Source organism: Cryptomeria japonica, chromosome 6 (assembly GCF_030272615.1).
Source record: "Cryptomeria japonica chromosome 6, Sugi_1.0, whole genome shotgun sequence".
NCBI lineage: Eukaryota > Viridiplantae > Streptophyta > Pinopsida > Cupressales > Cupressaceae > Cryptomeria > Cryptomeria japonica.
Window position 1 is genome coordinate 263,050,970 of NC_081410.1, and position 20,216 is coordinate 263,071,185.

Here is a 20,216-nt window from a genome sequence, read left to right on the forward strand (position 1 = left end):
TAATTGGATATTGTTGTAAATACATTGAGCCGACATGATGCATCACATCTTGATTTATTTGTAATTGATTTTATTGTAATATTCATAGTGATCCGACCTACACATTTGGTCTTAGGTTTTGGTATATATGTAAGATATCAATTGATGAGATAGATATAGAACAATGGATATGTGAATAGCATATGGTATGTAAGGTTATGTAACATGGTATGTGTGAATATTGACGATCATATGAGAAAACAATAGAGAAGGTTCAAGGAAGGTTTTGAAGGTGATTATTAGAGCTTAACCGGTACTAAATCCAACATTGGAGATTCTATTTTGAGCAATACATTATCATTGGATTTAACCATCCAATTGTAGTCAGTGTGACTCCTATTTTGTGATTGAACAGTGAGCTCTAGGCAGTTGGCCTTTCTGCATGTGGAGACCCCATTTGTATACACATACTATCTATAGTAGTATCATCTAATTGTGGGTAAGGTTTCCCACCATGGTTTTTCCCCTTACAGGGTTTCCACATACAAATATTTGTGTTATGTGTTGTGGATGTTGTTTCTATTTCTGTTTCATGCATCAAGTTTCACCAGTATTTTATATTAACTATTAATTTGTTAACCGACATTAAGTTTGGTTTACCGATATTATGCATCAAGTTTGATTAAGTTATATTTGGGTTGAAATTAATAGATGACTGATTCACCCCCCCCCTCTTAGTTGCCTCCTGGGTCCTAACAATTGGTTTCAGAGCTAGTCCTCTTTTTGTAGAAGTCTAACAACTTGAGGAGATCCTATGGCAACTAACATTTTCAGGAAGAATAGTCCGAAACTTGATGGAACTAACTATGGTATATGGAAGATCAGAATGGAGACACATCTAAATTGCATTGGAAGAGACATATGGGATGTTACAAAGAATGGCCATGTTGGTCCTACATCGAATCAACCTAATCCACCAACATTGGGTAAAGATCAAGAAAATGATTGCAAAGCAAGAGAAGCACTATTGAGTGCATTATTAGATCAGCAAATCATGGGATTATCAAACCAATCTACTGCTAAAGCTATTTGGGATAAATTGGAGACACTGAATGAAGGAGATACCATTGTCAAAATTAGAAAACTGGAATGCTTTCGGGTCAAGTATGAAAATTTTTAAATGGAAGAAGATGAAAGAATTTCTGCTTTATGGAAAGAGTTAATGAAATTGTTTTAGGAATACAATGTTGTGAAGGATCCTTAAGTGAACATGAAATTGTTTCTAAAGTCTTAAGAGCATTGCCATCAGCATACAAAATGAAAGTAACTACTATTAATGAGTTAAGAACAATGCCTAATACATAAGTATCTAGAGATACCTTGGTTGGAAAACTTCCAGCATTTGAGATTGAGAAATTTGGTCCTGTTGCTACAATTAAAATAGATTTAGACTTCAAAGCATCATCATCTATAGCATCATCATCATCATCTGACAAATTTGATTGGAAAGCACTTTATGCAAGAGAACTTGAAGATATCAGAAGGGAAAATGAAGAACTGGAAGAACTTGAAGCACTATTTGCAAGGAAAATGCCTAAAGGTCCAATTGGAAGTAAGTATTAAGGTAAAGCACCATTTAAATATTTTAATTGCAATAAAGTTGGTCATATGGCATCTAGATGTTCTGACAAACATGCAAGATTGAGAGAGGAAGCTAAAAGAACATATAAGCCTAACCCTGAATATCAGAGATATAGGTTTAAGAAGAATAGAGACAAAGCTTGTTACCATGCTGATGAAGGAGTTACTGATGATTCTGATGAAGAACTGGAAGACAATGGATGAGATTTTATTGTAATAAAAGAAGATCAACCAGCACTATATCTTTGGATTGTAAGCACAATAGTGACAATGTTTATTATGTTGAAGGTTTGAAGCATAATCTTTTGAGTGTTGGTCAATTAGTTGAAAAGGGTTTTCAGTTACAGTTCAAGAATGGTAAATGCAAAATCATGAACAAAACTGGATTGGAGATTTCAACCAGTAATCAGACTAAAGGTATTATCTTTCATTTGAATAACAGTGAAAAGACATGCTTGATTACACATATTGATGAAAGTTGGTTATGTCATAAGAGACTTTGCCATGTAAATTTTGATTGCATTGTAAAGATTAGTTCAACAAGGCAGTAAGGGATTTACCTAAGATTGTGAAACCTCATAATCCGGTATGTAAGGAATGTCAAATGGGAAAGCAAGATAGAACAATTTTTAAGAGTATATCTGAGAAATCCAATAATGTTCTTGATTTAATCCATACTGACTTGTGTGGTCCGGCAAGAACAAGAAGTATACAGGGAGATAGATACTTTATGCTAATCATTGATGATTATTCTAGAATGTGTTGGGTTACTTTTCTCAGGGAGAAATCATAAGCTTTTGGAAAATTCAAACTGTTCAAGGCAATGGTAGAGAATGAAACTGGTAAGAAAATCAAATGTTTGAGATCAGATCAAGGAGGAGAATTTACATCTAAGGAGTTTAATACATTTTGTGAAGTGAATGGAATCAGAATACAACTATCAGCACCCTGGACACCTTAGCAAAATGGAATTGTGGAAAGGAAGAATGGAATTATTTTGGATGCAGCTAGAAGCATTATACTGGAAGCAAATCTACCTCATGTGTACTAGAGAGAAGTAGTGAATACACCGGTTTACACTTTTAATAGAGTTCACGTCAAAGGTAAAATCAGTAAGACCCCTTATGAACTATGGTTTGGTAATACTCCTACTCTTAAACATTTCAGAATATTTGGAAGCAAATGTTATATGAGGAGAGATTAGTATATTGGTAAATTTGATCCTAGAAGTGATGAAGGAATATTTCTTGGTTATTCATCTAAAAGCAAGGCATATAGATGTTTTAATAAAAGATTGCAAAAAATCATTGAGAGTGCTAATGTGAAGATAGATGAACAATTTAGAGGAAATTAAAGGTCTATAGATTTTGAACCTATAGTTGAGATGATCATAAATGAACCAATACATAGTGCACTAGTATAGAATGTGGATCCAGTCACACCAGCATCGTCAAAGGATTCCACAGTGACTGAGGAACAGTAGCATGTGAATAAACCTAGGTATGTAAGACTGAATCACTCAGAAAATCAGATAACTAGGAATAAGTATCAAGGAGTTATGACAAGAGAAAGACTAGCAAAAGAAGAGGTATGTTTAATTTCTCAAATTGAACCAGCATCTGTTATTGAAGCTTGTCAAGATGAACATTGGATTAAAGAAATGGAAGATGAATTAGAATAAATTGAAAAGAACAATACATGGACATTAGTTCCTGACCTAAAGACAAAAATGTAATTGGAACTAAATGGGTATTCAGAAATAAACTTAATGAAGATGGTAAGGTAATTAGGAACAAAGCAAGATAAGTGTGTAAAGAATATTCATAGAAAGAGGGAATTTATTATAATGAAACCTTTGCACCGGTAGCTAGAATTGAGGCAGTTAGATTATTTCTTGCATTTGCAGCTCAAAAGAACTATAAAGTATATCAGATGGATGTAAAATGTGCATTTCTAAATGGTGATCTTGAAGAGGAAGTTTACATTGAACATCCTGATGGATTTTCAATGACAAATAATGAAGATATGGTTTGTAGATTAAGGAAAGCTTTGTATGGATTGAAGCAAGCTCCTAGAGCTTGGTATGCAAGATTGGACAAATATCTTTTGAATCTTGGTTACACTAAAGGTAATGCTGACAGCAACTTATATTTCAAAGTGACTAATGATGACATCTTGGTTATTGAAGTTTTTGTTGATGATATCATTTTTGAAGGAGAAGATGGATTATGTAAAGACTTTGCTAATAAGATGCAAGAAGAATTTGAAATGTCTATGATTGGGGAGATAAAATTATTTTTAGGATTGTAGATTTCACAGACTGATAAAGGTATATTCATATTTCAAACAAAATACTTGAAGGAACTGTTGAAGAAATTTGGTATGGAAAACTCCAAACCGGTAAGTACTCCTATGAATACAACTGACAAATTGACATTGAATGATGATTCAACTCTTGTTAATCCGACAAGATACAAATCTATGATTAGAGGTTTATTGTACTTGACACAAACCGTAATACCCTAAAAATGGTCATCTAAACCATGGGCCCCTAATCTCAACAACATCACCAAGGTCCTAACCAAAGGTAATTAAATCAACCTTGGGCACATTATTAATTCTTTAATCATCAAATATCACATACCAAATCAATTACTCAATATTAATTAAATTTTTATTTAATTAATTGAATCATTTCCAAGAATATCATTTTGATCAATTATCCTATTTTAATTTATTAAATATCCTTGGATATTTAATTAATTAATAAATTTTCCATTTAATCATGCAAAAGGAATTAATTTATTACAAAAGAGGAATTAATTACAAAGCAAGAGTTGAATTGAAAACAAACAAAAAGATTTGAATTGAGAGAGAAATAAAACTTGAGATATTATTTCTTTTTCTAAATTTAGAACTTGAAATCAAAAAAGCAATTAAATTGAATTATTGATTATTTTCTAAAATTGGAACTCAAAGCTTTTTAGAAAAAGAAGTTCAGTTGGATTGAAAAGACCTTTTCTTGAATAAATCAAATATATGCATGGAATTATCTATTTTTATCACAAATGCATGGAAATAATTTAATATAATTTCTAATGCAACTTGAACTTCTAATTTAAATGCATTTCAATTAAACTATAATTGAAATCTATCTCAAGGTTAACTAAACTTGATTTCTCAATTAATCCTAAATTGAGCTTTTCTCTTGTAATTCTCTATAAATTCAACCTTCAGCTCTCATTCCAATTCACCCTAGAGATTTTTGAGAACACGCTTGGAGATTATTATCATGCTAATTTTGCTCTGGAATCATTGAAGATCATTGTGCTTTTTAGATTATTTGCATCCATATTTAGTTTTACTCATTCATATTTAGTTTATTTCATTATTGCTTGAATCCATATTGCTTGAATTCGTTATTTGCTTGATTTATTCATCCATTTTGCATCCATATAGTTAATATCATATGGATTAAATCCTTCATCTTGGTGTAGTCTAGTCACTAGTATCGCTTATAAAAATCTGAGAGCAATCTTATACTCGCATCTTTTAGAAGGCAATTAGTCGCTTTGTTATGGTTTATTATTTATTGATTATTTATTTACTAACCATACATGTAATTAGTTAATTGAAGTGTTGTGCTTACAGCTACAAACCACTTTTTCACACACACATCTCTGGCGCCCACCATGGGGCCGAAGACTACATTTTTTGGCCTCCAACACTGACTGCTTATTTTTTTGTTATTTTCCAGTTTTCAGATTTTTCGGATTTTTGTCTGTACATCTTGTACGATAATCATTACAAGTTGAAACGACAAACTGCAAGTGTTGTACGAACAAGAATCCTATCTCGTATGAGCTGGAATCCTGTATCGTACGAGTTTACATACTGTCGTACGATTCTATATTTTTTTAGTTGAAAAGACAAAAGAAGCAAATTTTATGATTTTGGTTTTCTGTTCAAATTTATTATTCTGATGACTGACCCTAGTTGTTTATCTATCTATCTTAGAATTTTTCACAGCCTAATTAGTTTTTGCAGAATGCTTGCCAAAGAATATGCTTGTCACACAAAGACAATATGACTACTGATTCGTTGTCTTTGCAAGTTGCCTAAGGAAAATCGACCAAACATCATGTATTCTTTCAATTCATTTTTTTAGAAACCTAAATTGCTATCTGGTTAAAGAACAAATCTATCTTTCATGTTTTTTATAAGATTCTGAGAGGTAGGAGAGTATGCTCTTGTCTTTTTCTAGACAATCATAAATCCAGACCCTTGAGGCTTTTTCTTTGTTTGAGATTTGTACATCTTTAGCAGGCCTGCCCTCCCGAGGGGTTGAAAAACTCTTAAAGCCATTATGGCTGGTGTGAGGGGAATGACCTAAGTGGGAATGGCTAAACACCAAGTTCTCCAACTCACTATAAAATAAATGTGATTTGATGAAAATTAAGTCAACGCCAGTGCTTAAGAATAGCTCTCCTCCGTACCTTTGGGTATATTAAACCTTGGTTTTCAAGGCTGGGAGACCTCTTAATTGAGTTTATACCTCGACGTGCCGAATGGATCCCTTACTAGTTCCAATTAAAATTAGAAGCTACCTGGTTCATCTCTCAAAGGGGGATAATCTTTGTGCAAGAGAGATAGTAACTCTCCCAAGATACTTGTCACTTTGTGCCCCCATTAGCATTTGGAGTCAGATAATACAGCATTGAGAATCCATTGCATGAGACTCAGCGACCATATTCTATTAGTTATTTGGTATGTACCTGAGTCTACAAGCAAAAGTTTTCTTTTCTCACCAAATTCCTTAGGGTTTGTATGCTATGATTGGAGTTACTATTTATACTACGTGTTTTCTATGTTTTCATCCCTGAAACAAAAACTAAAATACCAAAATTGGAGAAGACAAGAAACCAACTCAGTGATCAGAAACTCTGTCCATGTCAGAACTAGTCCATCCTAAGTTGAAACTCTATCTGTGTCAGAACTTGTCCATCTTAAGTCAAAATTCTGTCCGTGTTAGAACTTGTCCATCTTATGTCAAAACTCTGTCTATGTCAGAACTTGTCCATTTTAAGTTGAAACTCTATCTGTGTCAAAACTAGTCCATCTTAAGTTGAAACTCTGTCCATGTCAGAACTTGTCCATCCTAAGTCAAAATTTTGTCCAAAACTAGCCTATCTAAGTCAAAAATCAGTCCATCTCAAAATTTGTCATGCTCAGCAATCAAAAAACTCAGAATTTTTAGTCTCTGCTCTGTGAATAGTCATACGAGTCTGGTAAATATTGTCTTGCACCAAATCATGTGCCTTATGAGTCTTCTAATTTGTCATCCTACACTAGATCCTATGTTGTATGAGTCTTTTCATCTATCATCTGGAGCTAAATCCTCTGTCATACGAAATAGAACTGCCCAAAGTCTTTTGTCATCCTGCACTTACCCATCTGTCGTACGATATGAGGTAGAAACTAATAGGAAATAGAACTGTTGTCATCCTATAGCTGCTAAATTATCGTCTGGTTCAGAATATCCTATCGTATGAGTCTTTGGTTTTGTCAGAACAGAATAGTCAAACTTGCCTAAAAATAGTCTACAGTGAACATAATAATAGATATCATTATCCTAAGCATAAACAGATCCAGACAGTGTACCTCTACCATTTACGTTGCACGATTTGGTCGATCATCTTTTCAGCTAGTTCAATCAACTACCTATCAAACCTAAGTCACTTAGATAACTTCTTACATAGGATAGATCAGTCCTAAAACCAGACTGAATCTTACACTACTCTTAGAATCAACTTAGATAGACGTCTTATATAGGATAGATCTTTCCTAAAACCAGGCTAAAATCTTAGTTGTTTCTCTCAAACAATACGTTAACCAAAAAACTAGGTCTAAAATTGATCTTGACCTCTGTATCACAAAAAACTTTAGGTCACATTAATCCATAAAAATGCCTACTCAAACTAGGAGTTCTCATAAGAAAGAGGCCAAAGGCAAAGGACAACCCTTCTAATATCAAGACAACCTATTTTACGTGGAGGAACCACTCACTGACATACCTTCGTCATCAGGAAGACCAATTTTTGATGAACCTAAATTCCACTATATATGAGATGGAACACAATGACAAGAACAAAAACAACCGTAATGTTCACAAAACCGACAATGATTCCTCATCAAGTGAAGCTGAAGAAGACACAAAACCTCTAGAAAATGATATTCTTGACTATCAAAAGGACAAAGACTTTAGAAAAATGATGAAAGCTATCCTGGCTCGAGAGAAGGAAGACTATTTCTTAGAACTAGCAAAACAAGGTGTTAAACTTCCTACTGGATATGATGTTCAGACACTCGTTACTAAAAAGGAATAATTGCCTATACTCATGGTACACAAACAATTACAAGCCTTACGGATGGAGGTCACAGAATTGAAGAATAAGGATAAGTCCCCAAAACAATATTCGCTAGAAACAATATGTCCCTTTCCATTTGACAAATATCTATACATGCCTCTGTTTCCTTCATGAGTTGAGATCCCAAAATTTGACAAATATGATGGTACCTTGGATCCTCAAGATCATGTCAGAGAGTTTTGTGCCACCTATATGGAGTTCATGCATGATCAAACGTATGTCATGCGCCTTTTTCCAAGGAGTTTAGGGGGACAAGCAATGGAATGGTTCTCAAGTCTACCCAAGGGAATAAAAACGTTTGAAGAACTAATCCAACTATTTTTAGAACAATACTCATACAAAATTTGACATCCTGTGACTATGATCGATCTTTGAAATACTAAACAGAAAATAGGGGAGCCTCTTCTTACCTTCCTCCAATGCTGGAGAAAGATGTTCTCTAGGTATTCTTGACCTATCCCAAACTGATAAAATGGATATATTTTTCAATAACCTGGTCCCCGAACTAAAGTATAGTATACAAATGCAAGTACACCCATCATTTAACAAAATGGTAGATAATGCCATTCGAATGGAAGATGTGCTCATAAAGAAGGGAGATATCTCACCTTGGAAAGAAACACAACCAGGATCTAGCTCTAAAGAGAAGAACAAGTATTGGAAATTTGGCAAAGACAACAACAAGAATGTTGTTAACGATGGAGTAGTAGATACTGTTAAAGCTAACACAAAGCCAGCAATATTCAACTTGGCTAGTGGTACACAAGCACTTAAAGCTGCTGAGGCTACAACAAAAAATCCACCAAAGAAAACAAAAGAATGGTTCAAAGAAAAGCCTTGGCATTCCAAACCTAAGCGTGATTTTACTCCCCTCGAAGAATCATATGAATCTTCTTTCAAAACTCTATTGGCAAACAAATTGATAACACTACCAGATAACTCCAAACCATATGATCGAGAAGTCAAACCAAGATGGTGGAGAGAAAATGAATACTGTGACTTCCATTGGAATAAATGTGATAATACAATCAATTGCATGAAGCTAAAACATGAGATTCAAGATCTCATAGATGCTGGTAAATTTGTTGGGAATCATCTGACCAATGCTGATCATAAAGCATTTAAGGACTCTTTACCTGTTTATGAACAAGGTGATTCCTCAAAGACCAAAGGAGATGCCAAAGTAAATTATACTTATACCAGCAATGACAACATCATTAACATGATTGAGCCTTCCCAACCAAAATATTGCAATGTGATTATAGTCCAAGATAAACCGAATGAATCACGATATGCAAGAGCCCTGACTTGTTCTTAGAAGAAAGTCACTCTCCAAGGAGCTAGTTCTTCCAACCCAACTCAACCAACATTGATCCCACTAGCCCAATCAAACAAACAAAAAGAATCAACCTTGGATAGCTTTAAAAGGTTGACTTCATCATCTTCTAGATATAGCGTTGTTGAACAGTTGAAAAGGACATATGCTCAAATCTCAATTTTTGAATTGCTAAAACTCTCATCTTCTCACAAAGTTATTCTATACAAGGCATTGCTCACTACTAACGTTCCAAAAGATTTATACATTGATCAGTTCCAGTCTATGGTGGGTCATTTGACTTCACCTCACTATCTGACCTTCTCTGAAGAAGATGACAACTCGCTAAATCATCCACATAACCAACCATTGCATATTGAAGCCATGATCCATAAACACATAGTCAAATGTGTTTTGATAGATGGAGGCGCGGGGTTGAATATCTATACTTACAGTCTTCTTACACAACTAGGATTCTCTTAAAATGTCATTGATCCTGGCAAGAAAATAACAATAAAAGCCTATGATGAAGAAGAAAGGCCCTCTAAAGGTCTGGTATCATTGCCTATCAGAGTGGGACCTATAGAAAGAGATGTCCTTTTCTAGGTACTTGATATTCCTTTGTTATACAATATCTTACTGGGCAGGCTATGGATTCATGAAATGAAGGCAGTACCATCAACATACCATCAATGCTTAAAATTCCCCTATAATAGAGCTGAAGTCAGTATTCCTGCTGATACAAATATCGTATGTAATGCATTGACAAAAGGTACAGATGCTTTTGTGCCTCATAATAGGGCAGCCTCTCCAAATGAAGATCTAGAAGTGCTGATGAAAGACTTAGAAAAGAGATTGAAGATTATAAATATTGGCATGGATGGCTACAAGATAGAGCCAGTACTTTGATTATTTTCTCTCCCTCCATCACCAAAATAGTTGGGCAAGCCATCAGAGGCTATGAAAACACAAACTTCAGCTCCGAATACCATGTATGATGGTCTCTTTGTACAGTCCTCTACCTCCCTAAAAGATGAAATGGAAGAAGATGTTGTTCTTAACTAGCTCTTTAAGGAAGATAGCCAAAATGAGGAGGTACGACATTGTGAGATTTCCTCAAACCAATATGGTCCTGGCTACAAAATGATTCAGCGCATGGGATATCCAGGTACTGGTCCTCTGGGCAAACAAAAGGAAGGTATTATTGAACCAATTCAGCTGCAAACAAAATCCACAAATGATAAGGCTAGACTGCGGTATAATCCGAAAAAGATATCAGATAAAAAACATGTTTCTAAGTATAAGTGGCAGAAAAGGATATCACCTTCAACATTACAGGAAGCAGACACTCAACAAACAAAAGAAGAGTGTAGAAAAGAGAAAGAGGAATCAATAGTCAAGAAAGAAGAAATAGTCAGTGCTCAAGCTTCAATGGTGTCAACTACAATAATACAAAAAGTTGAGGTCCCAAAAGATATAAGAGATGAAGTAGTAAGAATCAGAGAACTGTTTACACCACTAAAAGTTCTAGTCACATACACTGGTAGGTAGCAAGTAGATGATTCAGAGACTGACTCAAACGAGTATGAATGGGGTCCTGACCACCTCTCAGACACATCCACTATAGAAACTCCAGAAGAGTCTAGCGGTGTCATAGATGATACTCAAGAGCTGATGCGCATAAAATTAGAGAAGGAAATACAAGAAATTAGACAAAGGAGACAAGCAAACTATGAACGAGGACTGAAGGAAGGAAGAGTACCAGAAAGTTTTTCATCTATGTACCCCTATGCTAAAATAGAACAAACCAGGTATAACACTACACAAGAAGAGTTAGAAGCTACAGAACAAGAACCAGTTATCAGTCTAGAGGAAGCTAAATGGAGTAGACGATAGCAAATCATAGAAATAGTAAGATCATGTCAACAGGTGTGTCAGATATAAATGACAAATGAACCACAATATGAAAGAACTTGTAGCATTAAAGATGTTGGTGTTGATACCATACATACACTTACTAAATCACTTGAAGAAGACTCAGAAACTTCATTTGATGACTCTGATGACTCTGATGACAGTCTTATTCAAGACAATATCTACTCAACCTCAAATTCTGAATCATCTGATACAAACAATGAAAATCTATCTACTGATCTTATCGTTGTCAAACCATGATATGATGTCCAGTTTGGCGTAGGGAACGATGCTACAAGTATGTCTATTAGATTAGGTCAATTGAATATTAACGTGAACTTTAATAATCATGTTCTGACTCTTCCTGGTCTTGAGACACTTACACAAGGTATCCTTTTGGAACTTGACTTTTTGATCTGCCATTATGATGACAATACCATGAACGCTCTCGAACTTATCCAACATTTATCCTTACTACATCTAGAACTAATTGACTGTAATTTATAGAACTAGCCCATGAATATACCTACTTTTGCCAATAACTATGCGTTAGCCTATTACCTCAATGCAGTTGAACCTATGTACTCTTCCACTAGTGAACAGAGTGAAAACATGACTGAAGCAGATGTCAAGTATCTTAGTCACAAAAACAAGAAAAACAAAAATAAAAGATCTGATGGTGAAAACCACATTGTGGCGATGTCAAAATCTAAAAAAGAGAAAATAAAGGACGTACCTAAAGGTGAAAACCTCTCTGAGGCACCTGAAGGTGAGATACTTGATGTACTACCAAGTCATTTCCAGGAAAGGTCTTCCATATTGATTGAGCCAACTCAGCCAGTGAACATTGGGAGTCAAAAGACACCACACATCATTCATGTAGGTCAATCACTATCAGCAGAAGAATTGAAGGAGTTCACTCATCTATTCACAGAAAAGAAAATAAACTTTGCATGGACATACTTTGATATGCCAGGCCTGGATCCTGATCTCATCATGCACCATCTTTCTATCACACCAGGAGCTAAACTAGTCAAGCAAAAAATCCCATAAGATGCACCCTCACGTGGCACTACTAGTCAAAGCTGAGTTAGAAAAACTGCTAAAAGCTGGATTTATCAGAGCTATGTACTATGCGAAATGGATTTCAAACATAGTACCTGTGTCAAACGAAGACAAATCTATTAGACTTTGCACTAACTTCAAAGATCTTAATAAAGCTCTTCTGAAGGATGACTTTCCATTACCAAATATTGATATGATAGTCAACATGAATATTGGGTACGAGATGTACTCACTAATGGATGAATTCTCCGGATATAATCAAATCAAAATAGCTCTCGAAGATCAAGAAAAGATAACTTTCACCTGTGCATGGGGAATCTTTTGCTGGAATGTCATGCCATTTGGGCTAAAGAACACAGGGGCAACCTATCAAAGAGTAGTTACAACTATCTTTCATGACATGATGCATAATAATATGGAAGATTATGTTGATGACACCTTAGTGAAGGCTATGAAGAGATCAACACATATTCAAGAGTTAGGTCCTATACTAGACAGAATGGAAAAGTTTAAACTCCACTTAAATCTAAAGAAGTGTGCATTCGGAGTAACATTTGGTAAACTACTTGGCTACATCATTTCAAAGAAGGGAATTGAGGTTGATCCTGAGAAGGTCTAACCCATAATGAAAATGCCACCTCCGAAGAACATCAGTCAAATGAGAAGTCTACAGGGACGTCTCCAATCCATCAGACACTTCATTTCTCAGCTAGCAGACAAAGCTCAACCTTTCACAAAAGTATTGAGGAAAGGAATAATGTACAATTGGGATCAGGAATGTGAATAACACATTTAGTAGATAAAAGAGTACCTATCCAATCCACCAATATTGATGCCACCTATTCAGGGTAAACCATTGATCTTATACATATCAGCAACTAATTCATCACTGGGGGCACTTCTGGAACAACAAGATGACAACAAAAAGGAACAAGCTATTTATTACATTAGTAGGACATTGGTGTCTTATGAAATGAGCTACACCATAATAGAAAAAGCATGCTTGGCATTAGTCTTTGCATCAAAAAAATTGAGACACTACATGTTGGCACATTCAGTCAAGTTGGTGGCTAAAATTGATCCACTCAAGTATCTTCTCAATAAAGAAACACTTACAGGAAGATTGGCGAAATGGGTCATGATCCTTACAGAGTTTGACATTGAATATGTGGAATGCAAAGCCATAAAAGGATAGGTAATTTCTGATCAACTTGTTGAAGCTCCACTTGAGGACACTCAACCACTGCATATAGAGTTTCCAGATGAATCTATAATGCATCTTACTCAACAACCCTGGAAGATGTTCTTCGATGGGTCTTTTACTCAAAATTGTTCTGGTGGTGGAATATTGTTTATTACTCCTCAAAAGTATTCAATCCCAAAGTCTTATAAGATTCTATTCCCTTTCACAAATAATATTGTAGAATATGAGGCTCTGGTGAATGGGATCAAGCTAGCTATTGAATGGAAGGTTGCAGAATTACACATCTATGGAGATTCTCAGTTGATCATAAATCAGATCAATGATACATATCAGACTCAAGTTGACAAATTGATGCCTTATAAGAGAATGGTTGATGATCTTCAGAAGTATTTTTCTTTTGTATCATTCCAACAGATTCCTAGATCCACAAATAGAGCAGCAAATGCTATGGCTACCTTGGCGTCTATAATTGAGTTACAAGAATCCAATTTTCGCTTTGAATTCCTAGTAGAAGAGTTACATTACCCAACCTATGATTCTCTTGAGACCCAAATAGTCTATTCTATTATTGGACATGACTCATCCCGATACAATCACATCTACTCTTACTACGAGACCAAATTATACCTGAAAACCTTACTCATAACGAGAAAAGAAACCTAACTCGAAATGCTTCATAGTATGTTATCATTGATATTGATCTATTTAAATGAGGTTTGGACAGTACATTTCTTAGGTGTCTAGAAACTGAAGAATCTAAACATGCGTTATCATAAGTTCATGAAGGTATTTGTGGATCTCATTCAAATGGACTTACTTTAGCTCAGAAACTATTACAGTCTGGCTACTACTGGCCAGACATGGAGAAAGATACTATTAAATTTTCTAAGACCTATGAAAAATGTCAGCTACATAGAAATCTCATACATGCTCCAGCAAGGGATCTTATACCCTTCACTACACATTGGCCTTTTCAGCAATGGGCCTTTGATCTTATTGGTCAGATATATCCTGCTTCATCTAACGGACATAAATTCATCATAACTGCCACTAAGTATTTCACCAAGTGGGTAGAAGCAGTTCCGCTCATTAAAGCAACTGGTAAACAAGTCACCTTGTTCATCCTGAACTATATCATCTGCAGGTATGGGATACCTTCGTCCATCGTGACTGATAATGGAGGACAGTTTAAGAATAAAGATCTAGACGAGCTTTGTGAGAAATTAAAAATAAAGCAACAATGGTCATCGGTATATTACCCTAAAGTTAATGGACAAGTTGAGGTGTCTAACAAAAACCTACTGACTATCTTGCATAGAACAATGAACAAATCTGGGAAGGATTGGCATCTGCAGCTCAATCCTGCACTATGGGCTTATAGAACAAGTATCAGAACACCTACTGGGGCTACACATTTCTCTTTGGTGTATGGGTCTGAAGCAGTACTACCTATTGAAGTAGAAATACCATCTCTAAGAGTTTCTTTGCAAGGTCTTGTTACTGATGAAGATCATAGAATATCTAGATTGCAAGAACTTGAATTGTTGGATGAACGTCAGTAAGTGGTGTTTGATAATCTTAGAGTGTATCAAAAGAGAATGTCAAGAGGATATAACAAGAAGGTTAGAAAAAGATAATTTCAGGTTGGTGACCTAAATCTGAGAGAAAATCCTAAAACTCAGTAGTTTTGAGACAATAGAGGGAAGTTTGAACCCAACTGGCTAGGTCCCTACATCGTTACTACAGTATTCGGCTCTGATGCCTATCAACTCTCAACATCGGAAGGAGAATAGCTTCATGAACCAATTAACACCATCCACTTGAAGAAATTCTTCACTTATAATTCTCTGTGCTATCAACATGTACAGTTGGAAAAAGTCTTGAAGAAATCCTAAAAATCCAAAAAAGTCCTGAAATTTTTTATTTTTATTTTTAAATTAAAAAAAGAGAGAGAGAGAAAATGCCCTGGTGAAAACTTGGTAAACAGACACCTTGGTAAAAAAATAAATGAATCTCTGCCAAGCAGGTGAAAACCTGGCAAACAGGCACCTCTTGTACTCAAGCGCTCCATCTATCAACGCAATGTTGGCATTTCCTGCTTTCATGCATCTTTGCTTTCACTTGTACATAAATTTCAGTCACTTTTGTGGCATCCTGGTTCATTGGAACCTTCATGACTTGAAACTGATCAATGTCCTAGTCTTAGGTTAATTGACTGAGCACATCACATATCCTAAGTAATGTCAACCAAGTCATCTTTCCGTCAGTAAAACCTGGTCATCCACTCCGAGTCAGTCACCTGTCTCCTCACTACCAAAGAGTTTATCACTGAGTAAACAAGCAAAACAACATAATGGAAAACAATCACTAAACAGTTTGAGCTATGAATGAAAATTTTCTATGTGTTGTCTTTTAAATTGATTTTTGATTATTATCCCTCTGAGTAACTTGAGGAAGTCTATTGTGACTAAGAGGAGAAAGGATTGGGGGCATATATTTTCTTTGTTTTTTGCTTGTAGGAATGATCTCAATGATCTAGAAACATATAAATTAGTTGGGTGTCTATGATAAGAGCCTTCACAACAAGGTGAAATCACCTCACATACCTTGACTCCGCTTATTTGTATGCTACAGGGAGGTCCACATCATTTCTTTTCTTGTTTTGAGAGAATTTCTTTATGATGCAATTCAGGTCCCTATGAAACTTGTCCAAGGATATGAATGAAAAAAGGGTCATTCCGGACAAGATAATAAATATTGCACATTGAAAAAGAAAGGATCCCTAACCTGCCTATTGTGTTCGTTATGCTCGGTGATGAATCTTAAGCATTTTAAATCCAGTGACTAGGTTTAGGTTGCATTTTGCATATCATTCTACATTTTTGTGAATCTAGAGTGATTTTGGTATGGTAATAATCTTTTTATCTTCTGAATGAGAGCTAAAAGCATCATCATTTCTTACGCTAAGTGGTTTATTTATCATCATTTCTTCGATCAAGTACTTGTGTTTTGAGATGTTTAGCTACATACATAAACATTTTATATAGATTCATACATTTCATTATTCACTCATTTGCATTCATTTTTGCATAGAAAATAAAAAATTTGCAATTCACATTACTCATTACTCATACTCATTCATTTATTTGCATATGAAAAGAAACAAAAAATAGACATCCATAATCATTTGCATTCCATACTGAAAAATAAATGCATACACGTAGAATAAATCATATAAAAGACATCTCATAAACAAATCAACACAAGTATGATAAAATCAAATCAAGAACTCATAAATTGGCTGTCCTGAGTCTATTTTTGGGATCGAAATCAAAATCTGACGTCAAGTCTCTCATCAAAATTTCATGACGTTTACCACTTAGCACTTTTTCATCAAAAGCTCATTCTTTCCTCAAATTGCGCTCAATTTCTCATGAATCAAAGCTGAATCTCAATTTTATTCTACACAACAACTTTGCGCTCAATTCAGAATCAATCAACACCAAATTTTCAAAAATTCCTCAGAATCAATTTGTGCCCAAATAACTTATTATCGCCAACAATTGCCTATAATAAACCCTCGTTATCTTTCAATTTCGTTCTCGAGGGGGCATACTCACAACCTTATGATCTCACATCTCACATATCGAGAATTTTTTTTTTAATCTTTATCAAAATTTGAACAAAAAATCTTTTCAACTAAAGAAAATCAAACAAATCCTTATTGCTAAGGGACATCTCAGCTTCATTGCTTCATATCAAGTTGAGATCTTTCAATCATCTGAATCAAATCAATCGCTAGGGGCATATCAGTTTCATCGCTTCAAATCAAGCTTATATTTGTCTTTCATCTGAATCAATCTCTTAATGTTAATCAGTTTCATCGCTTTTCATCAAGCTAATTATTCATTTAAACTCAATCAAAAGTTTAAAGAGTATCTTTGATCACATGCTAAATCTAAGCAAGTGTTCAGTTTAATCACTTCAAATCAAGCTAGATAGTTTATTTTTTGCTCATCATATCTTGATCAATCAAGTTCAAGTTCAATTTTTATCTTCGCTCGCTCTGTCTAGATCAATCAAGTTCTAGATCAATAAGATCCACTTCTTGATCAATCAAGTTCAAGTTCAGTATCTTTTGTTTTCTATCATTCCTCAGTTCAATCAAGTTCAGGATCGGTATCACTTTAATCAGACTTCATTCAGCTTCATCGCTTCGAATCAAGCTAAACACCTTGCTCTTCATCTAGTTCGTGATCAATCAAGTTCAGAACTAGCATCTCCTAGACATCACACATTTTTTCCAACGCATTGCTCGCACATTAATTCAAAGAGGGGCAAATGTAATACCCTAAAAATGGTCATCTAAACCATGGGCCCCTATTCTCGATAACATCACCAAGGTCTTAACCAAAGGTAATTAAATCAACCTTGGGCACATTATTAATTCTTTAATCATCAAATATCACATGGCAAATCAATTACTCAATATTAATTAAATATTTATTTAATTAATTGAATCATTTCCAAGAATATCATTTTGATCAATTATACTATTTTAATTTATTAAATATCCTTACATATTTAATTAATTAATAAATTTGTCATTTAATCATGCAAAAGGAATTAATTTATTACAAAAGAGGAATTAATTACAAAGCAAGAGTTGAATTGAAAATAAACAAAAAGAATTGAATTGAGAGAGAAATCAAACTTGAGATATTATTTATTTTTCTAAATTTAGAACTTGAAATCAGAAAAGCAATTAAATTGAATTATTGATTATTCTCTAAAATTGGAACTCAAAGCTTTTTAGAAAAAGAAGTTAAGTTGCATTGAAAAGACCTTTTTCTTGAATAAATCAAATATATGCATGGAATTATCTATTTTTATCACAAATGCATGGAATTAATTTAATATTATTTCTAATGCAACTTGAACTTCTAATTTAAATGCATTTCAATTAAACTATAATTGAAATCTATCTCAAGGTTAACTGAACTTGATTTCTCAATTATTTATAATTAATCCTAAATTGAGCTTTTCTCTTGTAATTCTCTCTAAATTCAGCCTTCAGCTCTCATTCCAATTCACCCTAGAGATTTTTGAGAACACACTTGGAGATTATTATCACGCTAATTTCACTCTGGAGTCATTGAAGATCATTGTGCTTTTTAGATTATTTGCATCCATATTTAGTTTTACTCATCCATATTTAGTTTATTTCATTATTGCTTGAATTCATATTGCTTGAATTCGTTATTTGCTTGAATTATTCATCCATTTTGCATCCATATAGTTAATATCATATAGATTAAATCCTTCATCTTGGTGTAGTCTAGTCCCTGGTATTGTTTATAAAAATCTAAGAGCAATCTTATACTCGCATCTTTTAGAAGGCAATTAGTCGCTTTGTTATGGTTTATTATTTATTGATTATTTATTTACTAACCATACATGTAATGACTTAATTGAAGTGTTGTGCTTATAGATATAGACCACTTTTTCACACACACACAAACAAGACCTGATATAATGAATGCAGTATATATTGTTTCAAGATTTCAGAGTAATCCTAAAGAAAATTATGAATTAGCAGTAAAAAGAATTTTCCAGTATGTACAAGGCACAACAAATCTTGGTTTATGGTATCCTAAAGATGAAAATTTTGATTTATGTGCATACACCAATACAAATTGGGTAGGAGATGTAGATGACAGAAAGAGCACCACTAGCGGAGCATTCTTTCTTGGTAGAAGATTGATTTCATGGTTGAGCAAGAAACAGAGTTATACATCATTATCAATAACAAAATGTGAATATGTTATAGCAGCAACTAATTGTACTCAAGTTTTATGGATTAAGAAAATGTTGAAGGACATCAAGGTAAAATGTAAAGAACCTATAATCATTTATTGTGACAATTCAACAACAATTGATATACCAAACAATCCGGTATTCCACTCTAAGACTAAACATGTTTCTATCAAATATAATTTTCTGAAAGAGAATGTTGAAGTAAAAGAAGTAAGATTGGTTTATGTAAATACTAAAGAGCAGATTGTAGATATATTTACTAAACCTTTGCCTAAGGAAACTTTTGAATATCTTAGAGAGCAGCTTGGGGTAATACCCTCACCGGTAGAGACTTAGACAGTTGAAGATTGGCATCAAACTGACAGAAATAACAGAGAAACCTTTTCCGGCTTTGATGGAGGAGAGCTATTTCTCAGGGGGAGTAGTTGGTTATTGCAATTGGTTGTATTTTCTGGTATTTATATTGCTTTGGCATTTGATGTCAAAGGGGGAGAGATATCTATGGAAAAACTTTGTATGTAAGAAACATTATCCTAGGGGGAGTGATTTTGATTTTGATTTCTGGTATTGATCTATTATGGAGATTGTTGTTTTTTGGTTTTTGGCATTCTGTTTTGGCACTTAGATGTTTTTCCATCTTGTGTTGTCATCAATGCCAAAGGGGGAGATTGTTTTTTATTAAGGTAAAAATAGGTTTTGAAGGGGCCCCGAAACCCTTTACAAATAGAGCTTAACAGAAAAAGCAACAAGAGACAAAAAGGAACAAGCCAATGAAAAACCAGCAAAAAAACATAGAAAACCGACTAAAGCCCCACAAAGCCAACAAAACCAGCCAGACCCAAGAAGAGAAACT